This window comes from Parasteatoda tepidariorum, chromosome 4 (genome assembly GCF_982258835.1).
Source record: "Parasteatoda tepidariorum strain Cologne lab strain chromosome 4, Ptep-v5.0, whole genome shotgun sequence".
NCBI lineage: Eukaryota > Metazoa > Arthropoda > Arachnida > Araneae > Theridiidae > Parasteatoda > Parasteatoda tepidariorum.
Window position 1 is genome coordinate 120,596,936 of NC_141758.1, and position 24,093 is coordinate 120,621,028.

General features: G+C 27.9%; 1 long non-coding RNA gene across 6 annotated transcripts; it reads right to left on the reverse strand.

Annotated features, from left to right (window-relative positions):
* Positions 1-276: 276 nt before the first annotated feature.
* LOC147812663 (uncharacterized) lies at positions 277-23,237 on the reverse strand. Of its 6 annotated transcripts, none has more exons than XR_015433352.1 (6): positions 22,876-23,232; positions 15,422-15,533; positions 10,473-10,608; positions 8,000-8,061; positions 5,883-5,966; positions 277-444 (listed from the first exon to the last, which is right to left on the reverse strand). It is a non-coding gene; the product is annotated as an uncharacterized LOC147812663 (long non-coding RNA). The 6 variants fall into 6 exon arrangements; XR_015433357.1 differs by lacking the exon at positions 22,876-23,232 and adding an exon at positions 17,755-18,495; XR_015433353.1 differs by lacking the exon at positions 277-444 and adding an exon at positions 451-2,312.
* Between the last annotated feature and the right edge of the window lie 856 nt (positions 23,238-24,093).

The window sequence follows — 24,093 nt, forward strand, 5'->3', positions numbered from 1 at the left end:
AATAAAATTTCTTTTTTGCCTTGACAACAACTAACTGTTAACTGAAATACCAAGCAAGTGCACAGTCATAAGCACAAGAAACAAAAAATCTGTAAAAAGGTATCTAATATTATTGAATAATAAAAAGGTATTGTTCTTTTTATACAAACAAGACATCAATCACTCTTTGTTTCTAGGATTTCACAATGGTTCAGTCTCCTAGCTATTACTTGGAAAGAACGGCAACATCGACAAGGGAATGGTAACTTTTAAAGAATATACAATGAAAACCAGAAATTCACAATAAACAAAATAAATATTTAATAGGAATCATCATTAAAGTAAAAGTGATAAATAAATATTTTAATTACAAATGTTGAAGCAAAACATTTTATTTCAAAATTTAAAACTCTTCTTATTTTTTGTTTTCTTAAGATCCATGGAAGATGAAGCTTGATTACGAGCCTGAAATGAAAAAGAAACTGTATTTCACGATTTACATATAATAATAAAAATAATATCTAGTTAAAAAGAAATTATTCAATGCCTCAAATCATAGTAAATCTATATTTTCAAGCAAATCTGTGATCCTTTTTGCAACTTTTGTGTTCTTTCCTTTGCTTTAAAAACTAATGAAATGGTACAAAAAAATTAGAAAAACAAATTATAATGTGAGCACTACATGAATTTAAAATGAATGTTTCAAAGACATTCATGCAAAGAGAAGAACTAACCCCACAAGTAATTCCAGATTTCAAAATAAGAATATCTAAGGTTTCTAAATTAAATTTAATCATCCTAATTGTTTAAGATTTTAGAATCTAACAAATAGAAAGCTAAAAATATAAACAAAGAATTCCAATTGAAAGAATAAACTCTAAATGGTGGTAAATTCATGGAATTAAAGAGACAAGAATTTTTTTAATTAAAAGAAAAATTTCTTAACAACAAAAGTAATAAAAAAATTTTAAGCATTTAAAAACATATTTAATAACAAATATTTTTTTTAATTGTGTTTTACCAAAAGATTTTAGAGATGTTTATGTTAAAAGATAATGGTAAGAACATATTGCTTTTATAATTAGATGAGGTTTATTTCTTAGTATGATTAGTTTTAAAATTAAATAGTTATTTAGCGAAATAGTTGTAAAGTTAATCAGGATTTTTTTTAATTCTTATTTATTATTAACTCAAATAAGAATTTAAAAATTCAGAAAGAAATAAGGTCAAGTATTTATTCTGCAACTTTGCAATAAATCTTTAGAATAATAGAAAAAGTGGGTTGGTAGATACATGAGCATTGATGAAACATATTATGTTGAAAAAATTTCATAGTACTTAGGTTTCTCCTTATGAAACTGTTGAATGTATTTAAAATTTGGTTTCTTTTAATTTTTCAAGAATTTATGGATTTTTATCTTTAGTGTGATGCAAAACAAGAATTTTCTTTTATATTTAATAAATGACAAGACTTTTGTATTAATAATAATGTGCTCTAAGATTCATTTTTCTCAAAATTTCGTTTTGATATTTTCCTCCTTTAATAAATTTGCTCCTGGCATTTGTTTTCTTCTCTTACATATGATGATAAAGGTCAGTATTCATTGCAATAATAGATTTGTTACAAAATGTTTTGTATTCGTTTAATTGCATCAAAATGAAAGGATATGATATTAGAAGCAATTTCCTTTTAGCACTGACAATAAACAATATTTTAACAATATTTATATTATTAGAATTGTGTTGATTACTTTAAATTTGAATTATTTGGCTGAAATTTGAGACAAGTACCTAAATTTTTTATTCGCATTATGTTTAAAATAATATAACAGTAAAATAATGATAATAGCAAAAAAATTATTTGATTGACTTAATGTTTAAATTTTAGCTGAAAAACATCTACATTATGGTAAACAAAAAAAAAATTACATCACTGTAGAAAAGAATCTTGTATAAAGTTTCATCTGAAAGGTCCTGTATAGTCTTTGTAAAAACAAGATTTGTAAATGCTTAATATAGCTTTTTCTATCGCTTATTTATCAATATCCGAAATTTAACTTTAGCATCTCTTCAATTTTTGTATTTTCTTCTTTTAAAATGCCCCATTAAAATGTTTACATATTACACCTTTTTACAATGCTTGTAATGCACAATCTCAAATGAGCAAAATACAAGCAATGGTATAGGTTTGCTTTAAACAAAAATAAATGTTGTGATTATTTTCTGAAAATAGTAACTGCAAGGTATCTGCTACATTTTAGATTTTCAAATTCATGACTTTTCATGACTAATTCCAAGAACTTTTCATGACTTAACGAAGTTACTATTTTCTCCTGAAAAAAACAGAACAATAAATTTAAAAAGCATTATAATAACATTAATTTAAATGATAGGTATAACCAAAACAGTTATACTCTGCATCTTCATATTTATAGATTTTAAATTTAAAAAACATAAAAATAATAGTTGAAACAATAAAATGGCTGAAAAAAATGCAAAAGCAAATAATTTTTTTTTCTACAGAATTATAATCTAAAGATACTTTTCTTGTTCATCGGAAAGGAAAGAAATACTCCTGATTTTTCCATTCCAATTTTGGAATTAAAAAAAATTCGCCAATGACTGGCTTGATTCAGCAAGAATTTTAAATTGACAAAATAAAAAAAATAAATAATAATAAAAATTCTGAAATCACAGAAGTTTAAAAGATAATTCACTCTAGAAATGATGCTTTTTCTTTCATTTTTTGAAAGAACACCATAATTTTTAAAGAACATGATTAAAACATTTTATATTTTAATAAAACATGACTGTGAGTGGGAATTCTTTTACAAATTCAGATATTCAGAACACCATGAAATTTGGGGGAGGGGAACGGACCACATATCAACAGTTAGAGGCCACAGGTTGTGCATCCCTAAGTCAGAACATCATATTCTTAATAAGTTACTGTCAGTACCTTCATTCTTTAAAAGAAAGAAATGTCAACAAATTGTAGACTTGATTTGAAAAAACAGATTCTAAAGCAAATGTATAAAGGTTTGAAGATATACTAATATCCTACTAAAAGTAGAATGCTTTCTTCTACTCTTAAAATATTTTGTGAACTGCAAATCAATAACACAGATTTGCAAATTTTACAACTAAGACCTTGACATAAATTTATGTTTATAATAAAACAAAAACTTTTTTGTGATGCATATTTTTTTAATAAAATAAGGAATGTTTTATTATTATTAAAAGTTTTGAGTTAGAGGTTCTAGAATGATGCCAGAGAACATTACCTAAACAAATCAAAATATAACCATAAACAGAAAATATGAAAGAATATTTAGAAGAAACAAAAAAAAAAAACTTTGATTGATGAACTTTTGACTTTTCGGAACATATGACTTAAATATCTCTTTAAAAAATTAAAAGTTAAAATGAAAGAAAAAATTTCTGAAAATAAAATACAGAAATGAAATATAAATATTTACTTATTGTTCTGAACAAATAATTCTTGTATCAATATAGTGATAATCAAATATTGTTCTCATTAAGTTTTAAGAACTACAAAAATACCGTTTGAAAAATAATTTTATCCATTAAGAAAAAAAGCTGAACAAATTCATAATAGCAGTCATGCTATGTCATATCTACTTACAAAATATATGACTGTAGAAGAAGCAAAATATTTGCATACCAGTAAAACAGTATCCCTCTTTTTAATTAGTAATTTATGAACATGGGTGCAATGTAATATATTTATTATATTCATACTTTTAGATTGTAAAAATAAATCAATGCTTTAAGCCTTTGGTGTGTTTTTAAATGTTTTATTCTAATTTAGCTAGTATCAATATGTTTCTCAAACATTCAAAGTCCTTCTTTTAACAGAAATAGTCAAAAGAGTTTGTAATTACTTTGGACAAAAAAACTTTTTCATCTACTTTCCGATGCTCATGAACCACAAATAAGATTATATTATAAAATCCTAAAACAATAATTCAACACTAATGGTTAAGAAAAGATAGTGAATCAAATGCAATTAACAATTTAAATTGTGGTAAAACCATGTTACTCACAATTCTGTTTGTAAATTATGATATAAATTAATAGTTATTTTTTAAAAAAAAAATAAAAGAAACAAAGTGTTTTTACCCCCCTCTTTATTTTAAAAAAAAAATCAGAGCTTTTGCTTGGTATATTTTCATGTTTATCCTATAAGAATTGGTAAAAATAAATGTAAATTTAGTACTAAGGAAATGATACCAACTTCATTCTAAGTAAAAGAAATGGATATAAAATAAGAGCAACAGAACTGAAACTCATAACTTAAACGACTGTATATAATACCTGTGGTAGGTACTAAAAGCTGAATATGTTAGTTAAACAAAATGGCAATACTGCTTTTTGTTAGCAAACATCATTCTTAAGAAACTTGTTTTACTTTATTAATAAGTTTAAAGATGCAAACACTTCATTCTCATAAACATATCTATCATCATAAACTATTTATTTTATAGTTTCAAAACAACTATCTTCATTCAGAAACAATAAAAGACTTACAAAATATAAAGAAATTACAAACAACCTTCCTAAAATACAGAAGTTTGAATTATGCTTGTAAATAACATTTTTGGTAGGAAAAAAAAAATTTATAATTTTTTTTTACATAATTCCATTAACAATTAGAGAGAAGTCAATTTAACTAGTTACTTTCATAGATAAATTGTTTTACAAAACCTTAAATTAAGTGATTTTAAAATTGATTGGAGGATTTAAAAATTATTACCCATTTAAAATAGAAATTCTGTTAATTGCAAATAACTCAAGAGCATCAATTTACATATTTTATTTTTTATTCCATAGCAATATGTGTAAAATTTAACGGCTTTTTGCCTTCCTGCGGAATAATTTAAGTGTAATACTGAAACCTTATATTTTAAATACATTGTATCAGATTAAACTTTTCCTAAACTCTCGATTGGTGTATTCCCCCTACAAGCCTGTTGATACAATTTCTTTAATCGTTCTGCGGTATATCTCATCCTCTTAACCTTGAACAAAAGGCATTAAATATTTATTTAAAAAAATTAAACACACAACCACAAAAACAGCAATATTACAAAATGATAATTTACTTTTAAAAGAAATAAAAGAAACCAAAAACAAGAAAGAAACAAAAACCTCAAGCACCAATCTAGGACTTTATTTGAAAGTCAGGCCTTAAGATAAATGCACATTTCTTTAAGGAAAATTTTCAAATAACTTTAAATCCTTCCCAATAATCCTATTAGAAATGTAAGAATTAAAAATTCAATCACATAATCAATACAATTCCACAACAATTAATTTTTTTTTCTATGTTCAATTTCCAAACAGGAAAAAAGAAAGTTGAAAGTAAAAATGGCACAGGGGAATAAATTTCAGAACAAAACAAGTTTACTAAAAAATACCACCATTTCACTTCATTGTAGTGGTGGCTTTTTCAAGCAAAGACTGAAAAAAATAGAAAGTGAAATAAAAGGGTTCATTTCAATTGCTAGCACCTCATCAGGCCTTAGATAATTCTGACATCAACAGTTTCTTCAAGTAAAAGTGGGACTGGCTCAACTCTTCCTTACGCAAGTAAACTTTTTATTATTCAACTATAACATGCTTATTAATAAATAAAGAAGAACCCAAAATATTTACAACAATTGTAACAATTAGAAAAGGAAAAATCTTAGTTTCAAAATAATAAGTATCCATCTAATTCAAGACTGAAAATTTTGACTGAAAAAATTAACATAGCAATGAAACCACAAACTAAAAGGATCAATTCATGAATAAAAATATGATTCATAAATTTTCTCATTTAAATGAATAATGATAAAATACGTTCATTATGCAAGCAATGCAATTTTAATCAATATTACTTTTTTGAATATAGAGCATCTTCTTCAGATACTTTCACAAACTCATTCTTAGGAGTTTCATATCTTTTTCTTCTGTTGCATCAGCTAAAACAAAATAAACGAATGTTTCAGCAAAACTAAGGCCTAATTAAACTTTGACTGTATTATTAAGCAACTTATTTAAAACAAAAGGTCCTTAGAATTAGATTACTAGGATAATAAAAGAACTAATAAAAATTTAATTCACAGTAATTAAAGATAATAGCATTAACAATAACTACACTAGTCAGTGAAAGTAATTTGAAGAGCACATTTATGAAGGCCTATTGAAAAGTGTCAAGCTATGGTTATATAAAAGAGAAAAATTATTTAAGAGGAAAACAGTAAATTTCAAACTAATTTACTTTCAATAAATATTTTAGTTAAGATATATAAGATATATTTATTTCCCGTTGTGATATAAAGCATTATCATAATTAATGCGTAATGAATAAAAATGTAAAGGTAACATAAGATGTAAAAGTAACATTCTAATCTGGGAAATATTAACAAATGCAACAGGGTTTGATTTTTGAGGTCAAAAAGCATTATAAACTGTCAAAAACCTGTGGAAAGTTTCTTTTTTGTCATTGGGTAAATTTTATTGGATATTAAATCATGCACAATACTTTTATTATATACATGATGATTTACAACATAGGTTCCCAAAGTGGTCCAGGTGGACCCCCAGGGGTTCATAGGAGACCACACGGGGGTCCACGTAGACGTGGAAAGAAAACAGGGGATCACAAGTTGTAAGTGGGGGTCCCCGAAAAATTTTCTGGTTTTCATAATAAAGAACAAAAATTTTGGTTTGGATTTACCTATCAACGTAGGCAGGTAGGTAGCATCATTCACTAGGTAGGTACTCAAAAATATTCGAGACTCAGTTCAAACACAGAATTGAATAGAACAATAGATAATAGTGTACACCACATGTCGAGACTTGCAAAGTACCGTCCACTCGTCCGCGATGCTAGATCTGCAAAGGGATGAAATGCGACATGCGCTGTGCTTACATTAGTATAAATACGAATGCCAAGAACAAAGCGTTATTCATTTGTTTCCGGGACTTTGAACATAAAAGTGTGACTGTGAGTGAATCACTGTTAGTGTTTGCAGTGCCGGAAAAAGAAATATCTGCAAAAAAAGAAAATGTGCTACTTTTTTCTTCTTCTTCACACCCCCAATTTAGGGTGATATTTTTTAAGAGTTTTGGGAATACAGTAGAAATGTAGCAGCAGGGGGTCTACCGAAAATAGTAAAACTTTGAGAGTGGTCCACGAGAAAAAAAAGTTTGGGAACCTCTGATTTACAATATATATATATCAGTTATAAAAAAAAATAGCCGAAATTATTGAAATAATTGCTTTTTCTAAAAACATGGTACTCTTAATACTTTAAAATCAATATTAAATCAAAATAAAAACAACTAACTGTTCATTACATTATTTAACCATAACTGAAAATTTTTTTAAAAATTTTCTAAATAAATATTCAACATTTTTATAACTAAACATTTTTCAACATATGGTAAACATTTTTATAACTAAAAAAAACTACATGTTTGACTTAAATTACTTCAAAGTATCATGTAAAAATAATAGTTAAAGTGTACAGTGAAAATATTCGACATAGTTACATAGCTATTAGTAGCAGGCATGTGCTGTTTCTTTTAAAAACAAAACCACAAAGATATTTTTTCAAAAATTTAAAATTATAGTACGAAAATAAATTATGTTATTCGAAAGGGGGGAGTTAAATATTTGTGTTATAACCAAGAAATAAGTAGTATGTAGTAGTGATAACAAGCTATATTTGTTAGAAAACGTGCTACGATACAAGATAAATTAGTATTAACATATGATGTATTATACCAACTAACAAACATGAATACTATGTTACACAATAATTAATTAGTAAAACAGTAATCAGATGTTAAATATAAAATACATATTCAAAACTAAAAATGCAATTATGATATTTTTAACATAACCCCAGGGGGCATTTTTGCCCACTCTAATAAACCGTGCACAGAAACTTAAATAGGAAAAATTCTTTGAATTGTTTGATTTGCACAGAAATACAGTATTACTTACAATAGATTTGCTTCATTTTATGCTAGTAGCAGATGAAGGATGATGAAGACACTATTTTGGTTCTAATAAAGAAATAAGATAGTTATAACTCTTCTTTTTATTATTTCTACTTATTTAATAAAGTATTTCAGTGCATCTGCTTCATTTTAGATTTTCAAATTCATGACTTTCCATGATTAATTCCAAGAATTTTTCATGACTTAACGAAGTTACTATTTTCTCCGACAAAAACACAACAATAAATTAAAAAAAGTATTATAATAACATTCATTGAAATGATAGGTATAACCAAAACTGTTACACTCTGCATCTTAATATTTATAGATTTTAAAATTAAAAAACAGAGTAAAGAAAGAGTTGAAGCAATAAATTAACTGAAAAAAATCCAAAAGCAAATATTTTTTTTCTTTTTTTCTGCAGATACTTTTCTTGTTCATTGGAAAGGAAAGAAATACTCCTGATTTTTCTGCTCTCGTTTCGGAATAAAAAAATTTGCTTGGCTTGCTTTAGCTAGAATTTTAAATTGATAAAATAAAAATAATAACAAAAATTCTGCAATCAGAAGTTTAAAAGATAATTCCCTCTAGAAAAGTTTTTTTCCTTCATTTCCTGAAAGAACACCATAATTTTTAAAGAACACGGATAAAAACATTTTATATTTTAATCAAATATGTGAGCGGGGATTTTGTTACAAATTCAGACATTCGGAACACCATGAAATTCGGGGGAGGAGGTAAATTCCATTTTAAAAATTAGATTTTTTGGTAACTTAAATTACACACAATAGCAACTTAATACATTTAAGATAAGAAATTAAAAAACATTTTCCACTGACATTGGTCGTGAGCAAGAGATGATGTTTGTTAAGAATCAAAAATTTTGTGATCAATAGCATGATGGTGGCAATTTGGTCAGCATTGTGCATGCATTCACCTCCTAGACAATCTGGAACCCTTCAATTTTAAGCTGGGTGGGCTTCAAGGTGCCAACAGAAATATGCATCAAAATTATTAAATGGAAACTGTAATACTTAGTATTTTTATTCCTAAATGATTAAAACAGGGTTGCTACAGAAAAAAATGAACAAAATAGTTGCTTTTAGTAGCCTAAAGCATGAAAATAGTTGCCTAAATAAGAACAAAAATTCAGCAAAAGTAAGACCAAAATTTTATTATATGACTTAATTGTCATATACCATGATACATTTAGTCAAGTTGGTGGCAGATACGATAATTTTTATGTCAACGTTAGTGTTCTAGCACAAAATTTTATATAAAAAAATTTGTATATTTGCAGAAAATTAAATATTTTTAATTACTAGAATTCATTCAAAAAATACTTTTTCATTAAAAAAAACACACACACACTTTTTCTAAGAAATTTCCCCTTTTATCAATAAATGATTTAGCAAATATATATATATATATATATATATATATATATATATATATATATATATATATTGTGAAAAGTGAGTACTCAAATTCAAAATTCATGCATCGTATTAAACATTGGGATCTTTCATATCATGCAGAATTTCTTAGCAATAACCGTTCAACAGGCAATCGAGAAATGAAATAGACTTAGAATCTATGCAAATTGAACGCATTAAAAAGTGATGACTCAAATTTGCAATCCAAAACTTTTTATTTTTTAATGTTTTAATTATTTATTTAATTTTTTTTAATTTTATTATTTTTATTTTACATTTCCTAAGAAAAGAAATTCAGTGTCTTCAAAAGATTTTGCGGGCTGCAGGTTTTCAACCCAATTATGCTCAAAAACATTGCTAGGAGTACAGAAAAGTCTCCTAATAGTCTCCTTTTCCTGAAAATAGTTGCTTTTTTTAGTCTTTTCAGGCAAAAAATGTTTCCATAGTCGCCTCATGCTGAAAATAGTTGCATTTTAGTCGCCTGTAGCAACCCTGTCAAAATTAAAAAAAAAAATTTTTTTAATTCAATTTCTGAATTTTTCTATAAATTACATATAGATTCAATTATTATATATTAAAAACCATTTTAATTTTTAACATGTTTTAATTACTAAGAGCTTATTAAAATTATCAAGTAATACAATCACTTGCAAACATAAAAGTTTTTTTTTTTTTTTTTTTGCTTTCATTGCAATAGAAGAAAATTTATTTATCTGTACTAATCCAATACTTTCAAAATTATATATTTTTTGTGGAAAAAAAGTATTTCTGCCTTAATATTTATGTATCTTTATTAACAATGACTATTTCCAAAATAATTAACACCTTAGAGGACTAAACTCTAGTCAATAAGTTAAAAGATTTTTCTACACGCCCACTCAAAAAGCTCCGTAAAACATTTCATGAAAAGATGATCTGTTTGTAAAATATTATAGATTTATTTATACTTTTGATTGGTATTAAAAAATATGCTAGAGTCTCTTTAGCAGTTGAACTTTTTATTCAACTTTCTTGAAATGTTAAAATACACAATATACTTACAGAATTATTCATGTGTGCTTTCACTCACCCTATTAGTGAGGTGTGAATAAGACTTTCTGCTGTATTGTAATCCATACTGAGTAAGAAGTTCCATAATCCAGACAATCCATTTTGTTCTAAAAACCTCATCACAAAGCTGCAAATAAAGTTATCTTTAAAACTAAATGATAATTTAGAAAAAAATTAGTTTTTCTAAGCAATTTTATAAACATAAATCATTATCAGATTATATTAGCATTATTATCAGATTGTATTACCTATATTATGAGATTATAAAAGAATATTACAATAGTGAATATATTGAAAGAAAAAAAGTAATGAAAGTTTGAACAATTAAACGGTTGTTGATAACAGTATTATCTAATGACCCTTCATAATTTATATTTTTGGAATTGTTGATAAATGCTATAAAAAAATCTGATGAATAACAGTTGATGAAGGCAGGATAAAAAAAAAAAAACAAGTAGTTTCATTGTTTGATAAAATTTGAAAAGTTCTTTTTCAAATTCCATTCTTCTTATAAATTCTCTGTTAACTCAACAAGTTACGTCTTTAATCTTGCATTCTTTGTTAATAATTTGTCAGGTTTTAATTACAATCTTCTTTTCTCCTAACCAGGGTTGGCAAGTTTTTGACACATGACGGTTTTTATCGGTTTATACCATGGTTTTTACCGTCATGTCAAAAACTGTCAAAAACCCATAGTTTTGGTAAAACTGTATTTTTATTTGAGTTTAACTGCTTATAATTTAAATTAATTCATTTTTGGGTAATAAAATTAGAAAAAAAAGTTGTTAAAAGATATTTAAGAACAGATTCTTGCATTTTCCCAACATGATTATATCAAAACATACTGTTTGAAGTAAAATATTAGGATACTAAACAAAATTTCAAACATTTCCAAGCATCATTTTGTTTGGCATATTACATTACTGAAGAATGTCAAGTCATTCTTGACTTAGAGTTTGTTACCAGTTTTGAAAGTTTTGTTTAGCTTATTTCTAATATTTAAGAAATGCCAAATTAGCAAAGCAAAATTCTTTTTAGTTCTTGAATTTATTAATAGTTCCAAGCTTTTTCGTTCGTTTATTTCTAACGATTAAGAAGTGCAAAATTTTGAATCCTTTGCAAATCAAGCTATAATGATAAAAGTAAAGTATCACTATTTTCAATAAGTATATTACAATATTTCTATATGAATGTATATCCTTCTATAAGAATACATGTATATAGTGGCAAAATCAATAATAATCATTTACAACATTCATTTATAAAGGCAATTATGTCAAAATAATATATTGTCCGCTGTATTGCACGGGATATTATTTCATCTTCTTCACATGGAAACAATAACTGAAACATACAATAGTAAAATTTTTATTCTGTTAACTGAAGCATAGGAAAAAATACTTAAAAAATTAACTATAATGTAAATTTTGTGAATAAAATAAAAACATTTGTTTCAAAACTTACTTCAGAAAGTGTAGGGTGATTCCAATAGAGATGTGTCAAGTATTTTTAAAAATACTTTCTTAAACATGAATTTCAAGTGTAACTAAATAGATGATATGGTTGGTAATGTTTCTGATACAAGTACCAGATGTTATCTAATTTAAAATTTCATAAAAATAAAAAATAAAATGCTTTTTTTAAAAATTCTTTTTTTTAATAAAACCTGCAATAGGAGAAACACCAAATGAAATAGAGGTAAATGGAATGTACTTCATTCATGTAAACTAAGAAATATGAAAATGAAGAAATATGAACAGTTAATGGAAGATAAACAAGATCAATTTCATTGCCTTGTTTATCTTCCATTATTGTATAGTAAGGTATTTGTAAATAAACTTTTAAATGTTCAATTTTTGCATTGAAATTTTACTTTTCAAATTTAACATAACAAGGAATAGTTCATGTTTAATAAGCTTTGTATTTCCTAAATAGGGTTGATGTTTGTTGCAAGTACATAACAGATTTTATTGTAAACTGTTCAGCATGAAGACAGATTTTATACTTATAGTTTTCAATCAAATCACTAAAATCCAGACAAGTATTTTAACATTTACATACCCCGATGGAATGAGTAGTTCATGTTATGAAGAATAAAAATCATAAACTAAATTTAATATTCACTTTTATATAAAATAATAGCATATAAGGTTTGAGTGATAGGCATCATTCTCAAAAATTTTAGTCATGATTAAATTTATTCTGAATGATAATTCTATAGCAATTAAAAAATAATTCAATGTACTAGCAGTAAACTCCTTATTCTTTCTTACAAATAGATCTGTAAGCTACAAATCAAGGAAATTATCTTTGATATGCCTTGAGTACAAATATTACAACAGATGTCATATTTAAAATAGTTGAAAAATCGAACTGTCAAAAGTTAAATTCAAAATAATGGGTAATGCTTAACTAGTCAGAAAATTCCATTTCGTTGTTTGCCTATCCTGCTTGAACAATTCATCACAGAATGCTATAACACTGACAATGATCGTCTCAGTGCTTTGAATTATTATGCCAAATTTCAACGTATTTGGCACACAGACTTAGCCCAAAGACATTCATTTATATAAATATAATAACAAATTTAAAATAACTTTTATGTTTGGAAAAATGAGTACTTACATCTTATTTACTCCTTTAATCACAAAACTAAGGAACTAGTAAAACTATGAGCCTTTATTACTTAGAATTTGAAGAAAAAAATTATAGAAAGAGTCTATCAAAATTAGTGAGCAGGAAAATATTTAGAGGAAAGCTGTTAATTGTTTCAGAAGTTATAGTTTAAAGCAAAATGTCGATATTTTAATTTCAAAGTGAGCTTTTGCAGCTATCTTAAATTTACAGAGTGGTGCAAAACTTAAAACTTTGCTCTCTAGACGGGGAGGTGTTGTTCTAATTTGTACAGGTCAATAGAACTAAAAGTTTAAAACTTAATGAGATTTATGAAGAAAAAAAAATACAAATTTAGACTAATAAATATTTAAGCATCTGACACTGCTGTCTGGGCAAATGAGGTAATGTTTCATAAATTTCATTTAATTTTCAGTTTTATGTGAAATATTGATTATTAACATTGTTATGAATTTTTAATTAAATTTACAGCATTAAGTTTTAATTAAATATTTCTTTAAATTAAACTCTTTGGTGATTTGTAATAAAAATACAGTGCAATGGACAATATAAAAAATTTAATTAGTTTTTAAAGATAAGTTTTTCTTCAATGTTTGTTTATAGAATTATGGAAGCCTAATGCCTTTTTTAGGGATGCACTTTTTAGGGGGTGTCATGTGATCCGTATATATTTATATCTCATGTTAGTTGTTGTTGTTAATTTACGTCGCACTAGAGCTGCACAATGGGCTATTGGCGACGGTCTGGGAAACATCCCGGAGGATGATCCGAAGACATGCCATCACAATTTTGATCCTCTGCGGAGGGGATGGCACCCCCGCTTCGGTAGCCCGACGACCTGCTCGCGAAGTCGAGCACTTTACGGTAGCACAGTTTAACGAGGACCAATACCGCACACCCTCGGTCCCTACGCAGACTGATCCAAGTGGGTCACCCACCCGCACACTGACCGCAGCCAGTGATGCTTGACTTCGGTGATCTGATGAGAACCGTGTCTTAACGATCAGTCCACTGCGGGACATATCTCATGTTAGTATGTATTTATATCAGTATGTAGAATTTATGCAGTGTTTTCCTTAAACGATTTTAGAAGCCCTGTCTACCCTTTGATCTCTATAAATGCACCCTCTTTACCTGTTCTGTAAAAATAGCCACCATCCCTTAAAAGCACTGCCTATTTATTCATATTCCATTTTAAAGAAAAATAAATGACAATTACACAATGGTAAAATTTGTATAAGTATCTCTTTTTCCGAAAGGGGAATATTAATGACTTTTTTTTTTACGCGATTTTAAAGTTATTTTTCAATTAAATACACTTTATTTTAAAAAAATGCACCATTAAATGCTTATTTTCTAATAATTTTCTGTTCGAGTTATAGAAAAAAGCTTTCAAGCCGTTTTTTAAGAAACAGTTTTTTTTTTTTTTTTCTTACAACTAAATATAGATTGGAGTTAGATTGCATAGTATTCATATGCAGAGAAATTTTTGTATGATAAATTTTCTAAAATAAATTACTTAAAATCTGAAAAATATTTTACATTTTAAAAATATATTTCTAAGATGAGAAACCAATAATATTGGTAATTATGAATCAAACTGCGAACTTCAGGATGATTAAACCATAGCCACTTTCAAATAAAAACTAAAATACAATGATTTCAATAATTTATGAAGGAATTTTTCTTCTTAGTTAAGAACTAATTAACTTCTGACCATGTAAGTAAAACTTAATTGTACCTTAAATATAAATAATTTTTAAACACCCAAAAGAACATGATCATAGAATTTTCAATAAAATTCAGAAATACCCAGGTATTTATTACCCGGGTAAATATCCAGGGTATTATATAATATAATATCTAAATGTAATATAATATCTAAATGTAGGAAAATACAACTTATAAGTAACTAATTTTGAATAGAAATTTTACAGTACACAGATCTGGCCTGAAATTACTTAATTATTTAAGCTAGTTAAAAAATATTCATTTTATGCATATTAAATATTTATGTTACAATACAAATTTGATAACATTAGTTTACAATACAAATGGTGAAATACAAATTTTACAGCATCGTATCTGCTGTAGCATATTTAACAGATATGACTTAATATTCTATTAAATTAACCTAGTTGATAAATATGCATTTTACAGTGCTGACACCACATGTTAAAAATTCATATTGTAAGTACATGATCAATTGACATGATTTATCAATTTAAAGTTTGGTTTTAGTAGTTATTATAAATTTTGAAACACACAAGAAAGAGAATTATTGGCTTAGGTTATTTTTTAATTACCATTAGATCAGCTGATAGCTTCTTATTTTTAACTACCAATGTCCATCAATTCTTTTATGTTTACAATCTTCAGCTTATAAAAAATTTCAAGGATGTCTAACATTTTCATCTTCTAGATAAGAAAGAAAAAATATTTTAAATTAAGTGCACGAATAAGCATAGTTATCAACATGAAAAAAAAAAACAAAAAACAATCTGAGGATTTTACTAAAATGTAAATTTCACACCAACTCTCAAACCATATAGATATTTTTTCATGAGTTTCAAACTTTGATAATTAAGTTCAATTTAAAACCAATTTATAGAATGTACCAATTTAACTAGGGAATAATTTTTTAAAATTTAAACTAATTCCTTCCTTCCTCAATGGCACGACAGCCCCGGGTGGGCCCTGGCCTTCTCAATCAACTTCCTACAGGCCTGCCTCCGCCTGGCAGTTGTCTTCCAGTTTGAGACTTTTAAGACTGAAAAGTCTCTTTCCACGCAGTCGGCCCATCTCAGCTTTGGTCGACCTCTGGGCCTTGATCCGATGGGCTGAGCCAAAAAGATTATGTTTGTTGAACGCTCTCTGTTCATTCGAATGATGTGACCAGCCCATTTAATTCTTTGGATTTTTACATACTTGACAACATCAGGCTCTCTAAAAGCCCGATAGAGTTCTGAGTTTGAACGTCTGTACCAAGTACCATCAACTTGTTTGCCCCCAAAAATGGATCTTAGGATCCGACATTCGAAGATTCCCAAGGAATTCTCATCTTTCTGTGTTGTTGTCCAAGTTTCTGAGGCATATGTTAGGATAGATCTGATTAAGCATTTATAAATTAACAGTTTAGTATCTCTTTTTAGTAAGTTTGATTTTAAATATTTTTTTAATCCATAAAAACATTTACTTGCACTATTGATTCTTCTTTGTATTTCGAGTGTGATATTGCCATTAACGTTGACTTCAGAACCAAGATAAAAAAAACTGTTTACTTTTTCAAAATTGTATTCACCAATTTGCAAGTGAGTTGTAGAATCAGTTATTTTGGTGCATTGCATATACTTGGTTTCCTCCTGGTTAATAGTGAGATGCATTTTTTCTGCCTCTTTTTCCATGGATAGAAAAGCTTGCTTTAAGTCAGATTGTGTTTGCGCTATGATGTCAATGTCATCGGCAAATGCGAAAATTTTTACAGACTTATGAAAGATATGTCCTCTGGAATTGATTCCTGAATCTCTGATAATTTTTTCTAATGCCAAATTGAAGAGTAGGCATGCCAATGCATCGCCTTGCCTTACACCATTTTTTACCTCCATTGGTTCTGAGAAGTTATTTTGGATTTTAACTTTCTGCATGCTCTTACACAGTGTAAGTGTGGTGAGTCGTACAAGCTTGTCCGGGATATTGAATTCTCGCATAGCTTCAATGAGTTGCTTCCAGTTTACACTGTCGTAAGCAGTTTCGAAATCCACAAATAGGTGGTGGGTACCAATTCCAAATTCCCTGGTCTTTTCCAGAATCTGTCTTATGTAAAATATTTGGTCAGTTGTAGAACTGCCCTTCAACTAATTATCTAACTTAAACTAATTATCTTGAGAAAAAAAAATTTTAGTGATAAAATTAAAAACTTTGTATAATTCGGGTGTCTTAAAAGACAAGCAAATATTTGTAAATAACGCTCTTTTTTATGATGGGTGCCCTTTCTTTAGGGGCTCTATCCAGTTTCTGATGCCCTGCCCTTTTTAAGGTCTAGCATGAGCACCACAGACTTTGTATCTTAATAAAAAAGTTACAAAACAATGAAATGAAGATAATATTCCAATTAAAAATAGCAATTGGAATTCTGAGAAGTAATGTTTAAAAACATTAGAATATTTCAGATAAACAAAGCTAAGTATTACACAATACACAGAAATTTACCAAGAAAATAAATAAACTGGTTTCTTGATTGTTAAGCACTGCTTTAGACTAGGAAATGAATTATTTCAGTTTTGTCAACTCTTACTAATGAGTAAATTTCTTGTTTACTTCGTTACAGAACTATATAAGATATATTTACTACACCAAATAGGTTTACGCCATTTACAATATCCTACACAATTCAATAATTTTTCTCCAAATAAAACTTCAAAATAAAAGAGAGCTTTCATAATAAGTTTCAAACTAAAACTAGCTCAATAATAACAAGTGAACTATCGACCTAAATAAAGCAAAAATTGAAATACTATTTTCTGGAGATAATTTCAGTTCTGAACGTAATATTTATATAAAAATTACTATAACAAAATACTATAACATGCAACCTATCACTAGTCAACATGCAGAGCAAGTATTAAAAAAGGTTGTGCACCCCGAAATTTGTAGTTTCAAAGAACTTTTTTTTATTTTAGTCGAATTTTTTCAATTTAAAAATTCTCTTTTCGTAATTATATCAACAATTCAAATGTATGGAGTTTAGAGTATCTGTAAGATCCAATGAGGAAGCTATGCTAATAACCAATATTGGTTCAAAATATTGGTAATGTAGTACCAATATTTTGAAACTAGAGACCATGGAGTCTAGAGTATCTTATGGAGACCCAGCTTAATGTAAAATTTCCCCCACAATGTGATTCGTCAGACTTTAATGGATAATGGATGCAAAATTGCCGCTAGGTGGCATCTCAATCAGTAGACGTTGGAATTTTTCACTTGTTATTAATACACGTGCATGTTATTACTGCACGTGTTAATTATAAATTTATTGTTTAATCGCTAATATTAATATTGTTTTTTAGCAGCTTCCTAGTATCAGCTTGTTTAAAGCTCTAAATGTAAGTTTTTAATTATGATTTCGTTTGTTTGACTATTTTGCTATTAAACTTTAACTTATTTTATGCTTTCAATAACATCCTAAGGATATTCTCTTCTAGAATTGTTTTTTAAACATCAATGTAAATAAATTTTGTTTTAAATCTTCCAGTTTGATCCACAAGTGCATTCTTTCCTTCTTGTCTATTTAATTTGTTTATCAATTGTTTTAATAAACTTATTACTTAATCGTTAAAGTGATTGGTAATTTCCAAACAATTAGAGATTATAAAAAGTAATTCTAAATGCTTGCAGATTCTTATTAGAATATCTAGTTAACAGATTGAAATTTATGAAACACATTGTTAAAAATAGAATAATTTTACACATTAATTTGAATTGTAAGGAACATTCATTTATTTGGATTTGTATGGCTTTCACTTAATAATAAATGAACTGAATCAGACAAACATACTGTGATAGTATTAATTATGGTAATAGGTTTTGGATTCTCCTTATGTTATGGTAAAATTTATTGTTATAGTTTCTAATTGTACTATAGAATCTAATTGTACTATCTCTTAACATTTCATCTATTTTATTAAAAAATATTTGTAAATATCAACACACTTCATGTATATTGTTTATACACCAAAAAGTTAGGTACATGAGATTATCTGGAAAGAATTTATTGTGCTGAATGTTTAATAATTTATATTTTATTGAATGAGGTCACTATATTTAATCAACTCAATTGTGATAGAATTCATTGCCCTTTTGAATGTTTGATTGTTTTTATTTTCTAAGCAGAAAAAATCAGTCAGTTCAAATCAGATTATTTTTGATCAAAATCTAAATTAATCAAAAATCAGATCGTTTTTGATAATTTCTATTTTGAAATTTATGTTCTTATCTGCTTTATAATTAAATGCAATAATTCAGATGACTCTGATTAATATTTTAAGAAAGTGTTCACATAAGTTTTGATACAAAATTAAAGTGTGATATCACTATTTAGAATAATTTGATCATAATTTTTTTAAACAAGTTTTTTTTGTATTACTTAAGTAAATGACATTGATTTTAATTAATTCTGTTTTGTTCTGTTTTTTCTGTACTGCTATTATTGCGCTTTTAATTCAATAGTTTAAAACTATGAGAATTGTTTTTTTAATATTATTATAAGGCAAATTCTGTGCTACACTTTAAGATAAAGTTATTTAGAAAGGTGGTCTAATCTTATAAAACCATTTTACAATTACCACTTTTGAGCAAATAACATTAATATACTATTACAAATAACAGTTAAAGAGATCTGCTAAAAGTCTTAACTATCAGCTTCATGCACAATGAGATGCAAGCAAAAATAGTATTTAATATATCCCCCCTTTTAGTAGGGGCAGATATATTAAATTTCGGTTGTGAACTCATCAAATTAGTTAACAATATTAATGCTATTTAAAAAAATATTTACTTAAAAAAAATTACTGTTCACCAATAGTTTTATATATTTATATGTAATACTAAAAAGATAAAGATATAGGAAGTGGAGGCAAAAGCTGATGAGAAATATCCTTTTATTGCATATATGTAAAGTGAATAATTTTAAATTTATACTTTATAACAGTTGTTGAACAGCTGACCCAATTTTTGAGATTACAATTACTGATGTTCAACTCCGTTGCCTTCTCATTTTGAACCCAATACAGAAGACAAGGGAACTACTGGATCAAGTTTTGGGAGAAATGTGCCTTTGTGGAGGACTTTTTTGGATCGCATTTGTTTTACAAGGAGAGGAAGACCACTAGAGCCTCCCAAAGCTAACCTGACGGCAAAAGGACTCTAACCCAAGATTCGTCTACCTCTGAGGATATTTCACGTCAGCACTGTGGTCGGTGCAAGCCGGATGCAGAATTCATATGGAGCAATCATCGCTGGGATTCACCTCATTGGGAGGCGAACGCACTATCCCCTGAACCATCGCGGCTCTATTAATCATGATTGGAAAAGTTTTTTTTACACAAAAATTGTACAACAGTACAAACAGTACGAGTCGTTTTTAATCAAGCTAAATTTTGTCAATCGATCTGGTTTTAATGACCCCAACACAAGTGGACCAAGTAAATGACTAAAATTGAAATCGCTTGTGAAAAACATTCGATAACATTTTGGAGTCAAAGGGGTTCTGAAGTTAATGTGTAAAAGATATACATGTTTGTTTTGATGATATCATTGATTCCAATGCTAAATTAATATTGGTAATTTTTTATTAATTGAAATAAATAAAATAAGCTACATGATGAGAAACAAAATTGCGAAAATGTTAAGGGGAAATTCGTTTAGGGGAATCGTAGAAAATTGTCATACGCAGAGGAAGCTTAATAAATTTTGGAAATACTGAATACCGGTATTGTGGTGATTTGGTGCAGTTTTAATAAGAATTTACAATGAATTTAAGGAAATATTTTATCAGTGGTAGCAAATGCACAGTACGTGGCCAAATTATTAGATGCACTGTAAGATTATGTGTAAAATCTCAATTATCAGGTAATACTATACAGCTTGATTGTTTTTACTCGACTGAAATTGGTTTGCACTTGTTTACAATCGTGTATCAATGGGTTAAATGAGACGATATATCATAAATTCTACGATTGGATAAATGAGACGATATATTACATAAATATTGAATATTTAAAATATATTAGAATATTAAAATAATTAGACCCAATGATTAGATGCCCTTTAATGTTTTAATAGTGACAAGTTTCGCACGATTTTCTAGGCAATACTTTTATATTTAAACAAACATGTAATGAGTTTTTTTATATACTTCCTATTTGTATTTTTTTTACATATTGCATTACAATGTTAACCCATTGATACCTGAACCAGTGTTTTCATCTCAGAAAAAAAGTGGGTGAGAATTTCTCACCCTTTCTCAAAAACAGGGTGAGATTTCAAAAATTTAAAAAAAAAAAAAAAAAAAAAAAAAAAAAAAACGCAAAGAGACTTGAAAAAAAAATAATTTCTTTAATTATGATGCATTTTTAACACCTTCTAATTTTTAAAGCATTAAATATTTTTGCTGCATCATCATATGGAAAATGTTCTACATTTACTTTTTCATCAGCTATTCTCATTAGGTTGCTCAAATGCGTATTTGTTTCGTTTTGATCGCTTCTACCCACATTTGTTTCATTTTCATTTGTCCGTTTCAGAGTAGAAGATATTGGCTTTACAAGGTATTTGTCCATCTTACATTAACAAGCAAAAACTTTTAACGTCTTACATGAAGAAACCTTACCTACGGTAAACACGTGATTGCAGAGAAATGCGTTCTGAAAGAGGTTCCGTGGTTCCGAAGGATGGTGTTCTGTTGTTCTTCAAGGTTTTGAACAATACTGGTAAATAGGGAAGCTAGATAATGGGGCAGATGTTGAAAATAATAAAAGATTCAGGAAGAAAAGTGAAACGGATTTTATTCTAAATGGCGCAAAAGAGAAATTTTTTTCAAAATGCGAGAAATTCGCGAATTTTGAAATTTTTTTATAGAATGCGCGAATTTCTCGCGGTAATCATTTTTTAATGCGAGAATATAAAAAAATATGCGAGATTCTCGCGTTCTCGCGCTGTAGTGAAAACACTGCCTGAACGTAAACAAGTGCAAACAGCCGCGTAAAAACAATAAAGCTGTGTATAGTGTATCACCTCTGATAATTAAGATTTTACATAGAATCTTACAGTGAGTCTAATAATTCAGTCAGGGACTGTAGTATATGAAAGAATTAGAATTAACAGAACTTTTTTGTACTTATGAGTATTTTAAACAGTAAATTGAAGGTCATATAGAGAAATGGTCTTGTAAGAATTTAATACAAAATCTTGTAAGAAGTCAGGCTTTGATTTGCTGCCGCTGATAAATGTATTTTGCACAAAATTTAGTAAGAAAAAACGAACAGCAGTACAGATTTTCAGATGAAGATAACATTAAAAAACATTAAACATGAGAAAATCAATCCATATTAATAATAAAAAATATTATTAAATAAGGAAAAGAAAATTTTTTCATGAAAACATTCATAATTTAAATCAAAACAAAACCTGTCAAGAAATGCTTTTTTTCTCTTTTACAAACATTAATATTTTTCTTCCTTCCTGAAATGTGTTTTTCTTTACTTGCTTTTATCTTTTTAACAATTCTTTAAGAGTGCTTATTGAAGTGTAAATATAAAAACCACTTCATGATTGTCTCTAAAATTTCGCAAGTTAAAAAACCCTTTGTCACCTAAGCGATGATTGTTGATACACACAGGAACGGAAATATTCTCATGGCACTAGAATAAGAAATATACACAAGATTTGTTTTTTCTTTAACTGCATCTTCAACAAACACTACAATAATGCATCTAAAACTGCGAAGCAAACAAAAATTGGCTTATCAAAAAGTTTAAAGATTTCAGAATTAATATTTAACAACGTTTCTAATCTTAAACGGCTTCTTAAGTTCATTTTCGCTTAAAAACTTTATCAAGAAATTTTATTCTCCTTAACAAAGCAGTCTGAACTTTAAGCATTCGTTTTTGAAAACAAGTAAATATTTCAAAGAAATATAAACAAAATATAAATATTATTGAATAAAATTAATTATTTCGAGTTATTTTTTTTTTGGTCATCTTACCTAACGTTACTCTTTCTAGACTTAAAAATCCAAAAAAATGTGAAATATACTTTTTATCGAGCATTGCAGTTATTTTTTACAACCTTATTAGTAGTGTGAATTAATCTTAATAGTTTTAGGAGGATAAAAAACCAATTAAGGGTCTACAAATAAACTTCTTTACTTTAATTGTTTGTTTACATTTAACCTTATTCGTCACATTTCCGCCTATCTATTTCTTTTAAAAAGCAGACATCAAAATTAAGAAAATATAAGTCTCTATTGATACATTTTATTGTTGGTAAGTCTCTGGAGCCGCTGTTAATAATCAGGAACTTGCACTTCAAAAAAATGAGAACCAATACCCACGCTTGTGACCTATGACGTCTGTGCCAACTAATCCAGTGTTGCCAGATTGGGCTACAAGTAACGGATTTGGCTAATTTAAAAGTCGCCGCTACACAAAATCGAATTTGGGCTACCCGCTACTTTTTGGGATACTCATTATTTTTCAAACGCTACAAATCATAAAAGTGCGCTACTTTCTTATAGAAATACGTAATAATAATACTTTTTTTCAAAAAAATTTCCTTTCCTATTATAAAATGATTCTGAAAAGTTTGCAGTTTCTTTATCTACTTTCAAAAATAATTTTTTTTTTCTTCCTGAAGACGGATCAGCGGATCAGCTTTAATTTTGGATTCTTGATTTGTTATGCTGCGCAGAGTCAAGAACATTGTTTTTCACGGGGGGCGATAACGCCCCCCTGGGGGCTGGACAGGAGCATGCTGAGAAGCTTTGGACTTGTTTTGGGCGGTACGATGTGTTGGGTATGTTTTGGGCGGTAAGGGGACGATGAGTGTGATGCCACAATTGGCATTACATATTTATTTCCCATCTTTAAAAAGTATCTTTGATTACTTAAGCTTATTTTTATCAATAGAATTACATTTAAAATAAGTCAAAGACTTACCCATACAGCACATTGACTTCGTTATGACATCCTAAAGTTGTCATCTTTAGGATTCTGTGACTTCCAGAGGAAGTCCTATATTTACCGCTAAATGTCCTACGGATGTCATCTGCGTGTTAGAATGTCCCACCTGCAGATATCTTAATGATGTCATAACTAGGACAGTTTCAGGATACCTTTAGAACGCTTTAGGATGGCATTAGGACGTAATAAGACCTGTTTAGTAAGGATTGAGGTAACTTGTGGGATGCATGTTGGAAATGGTA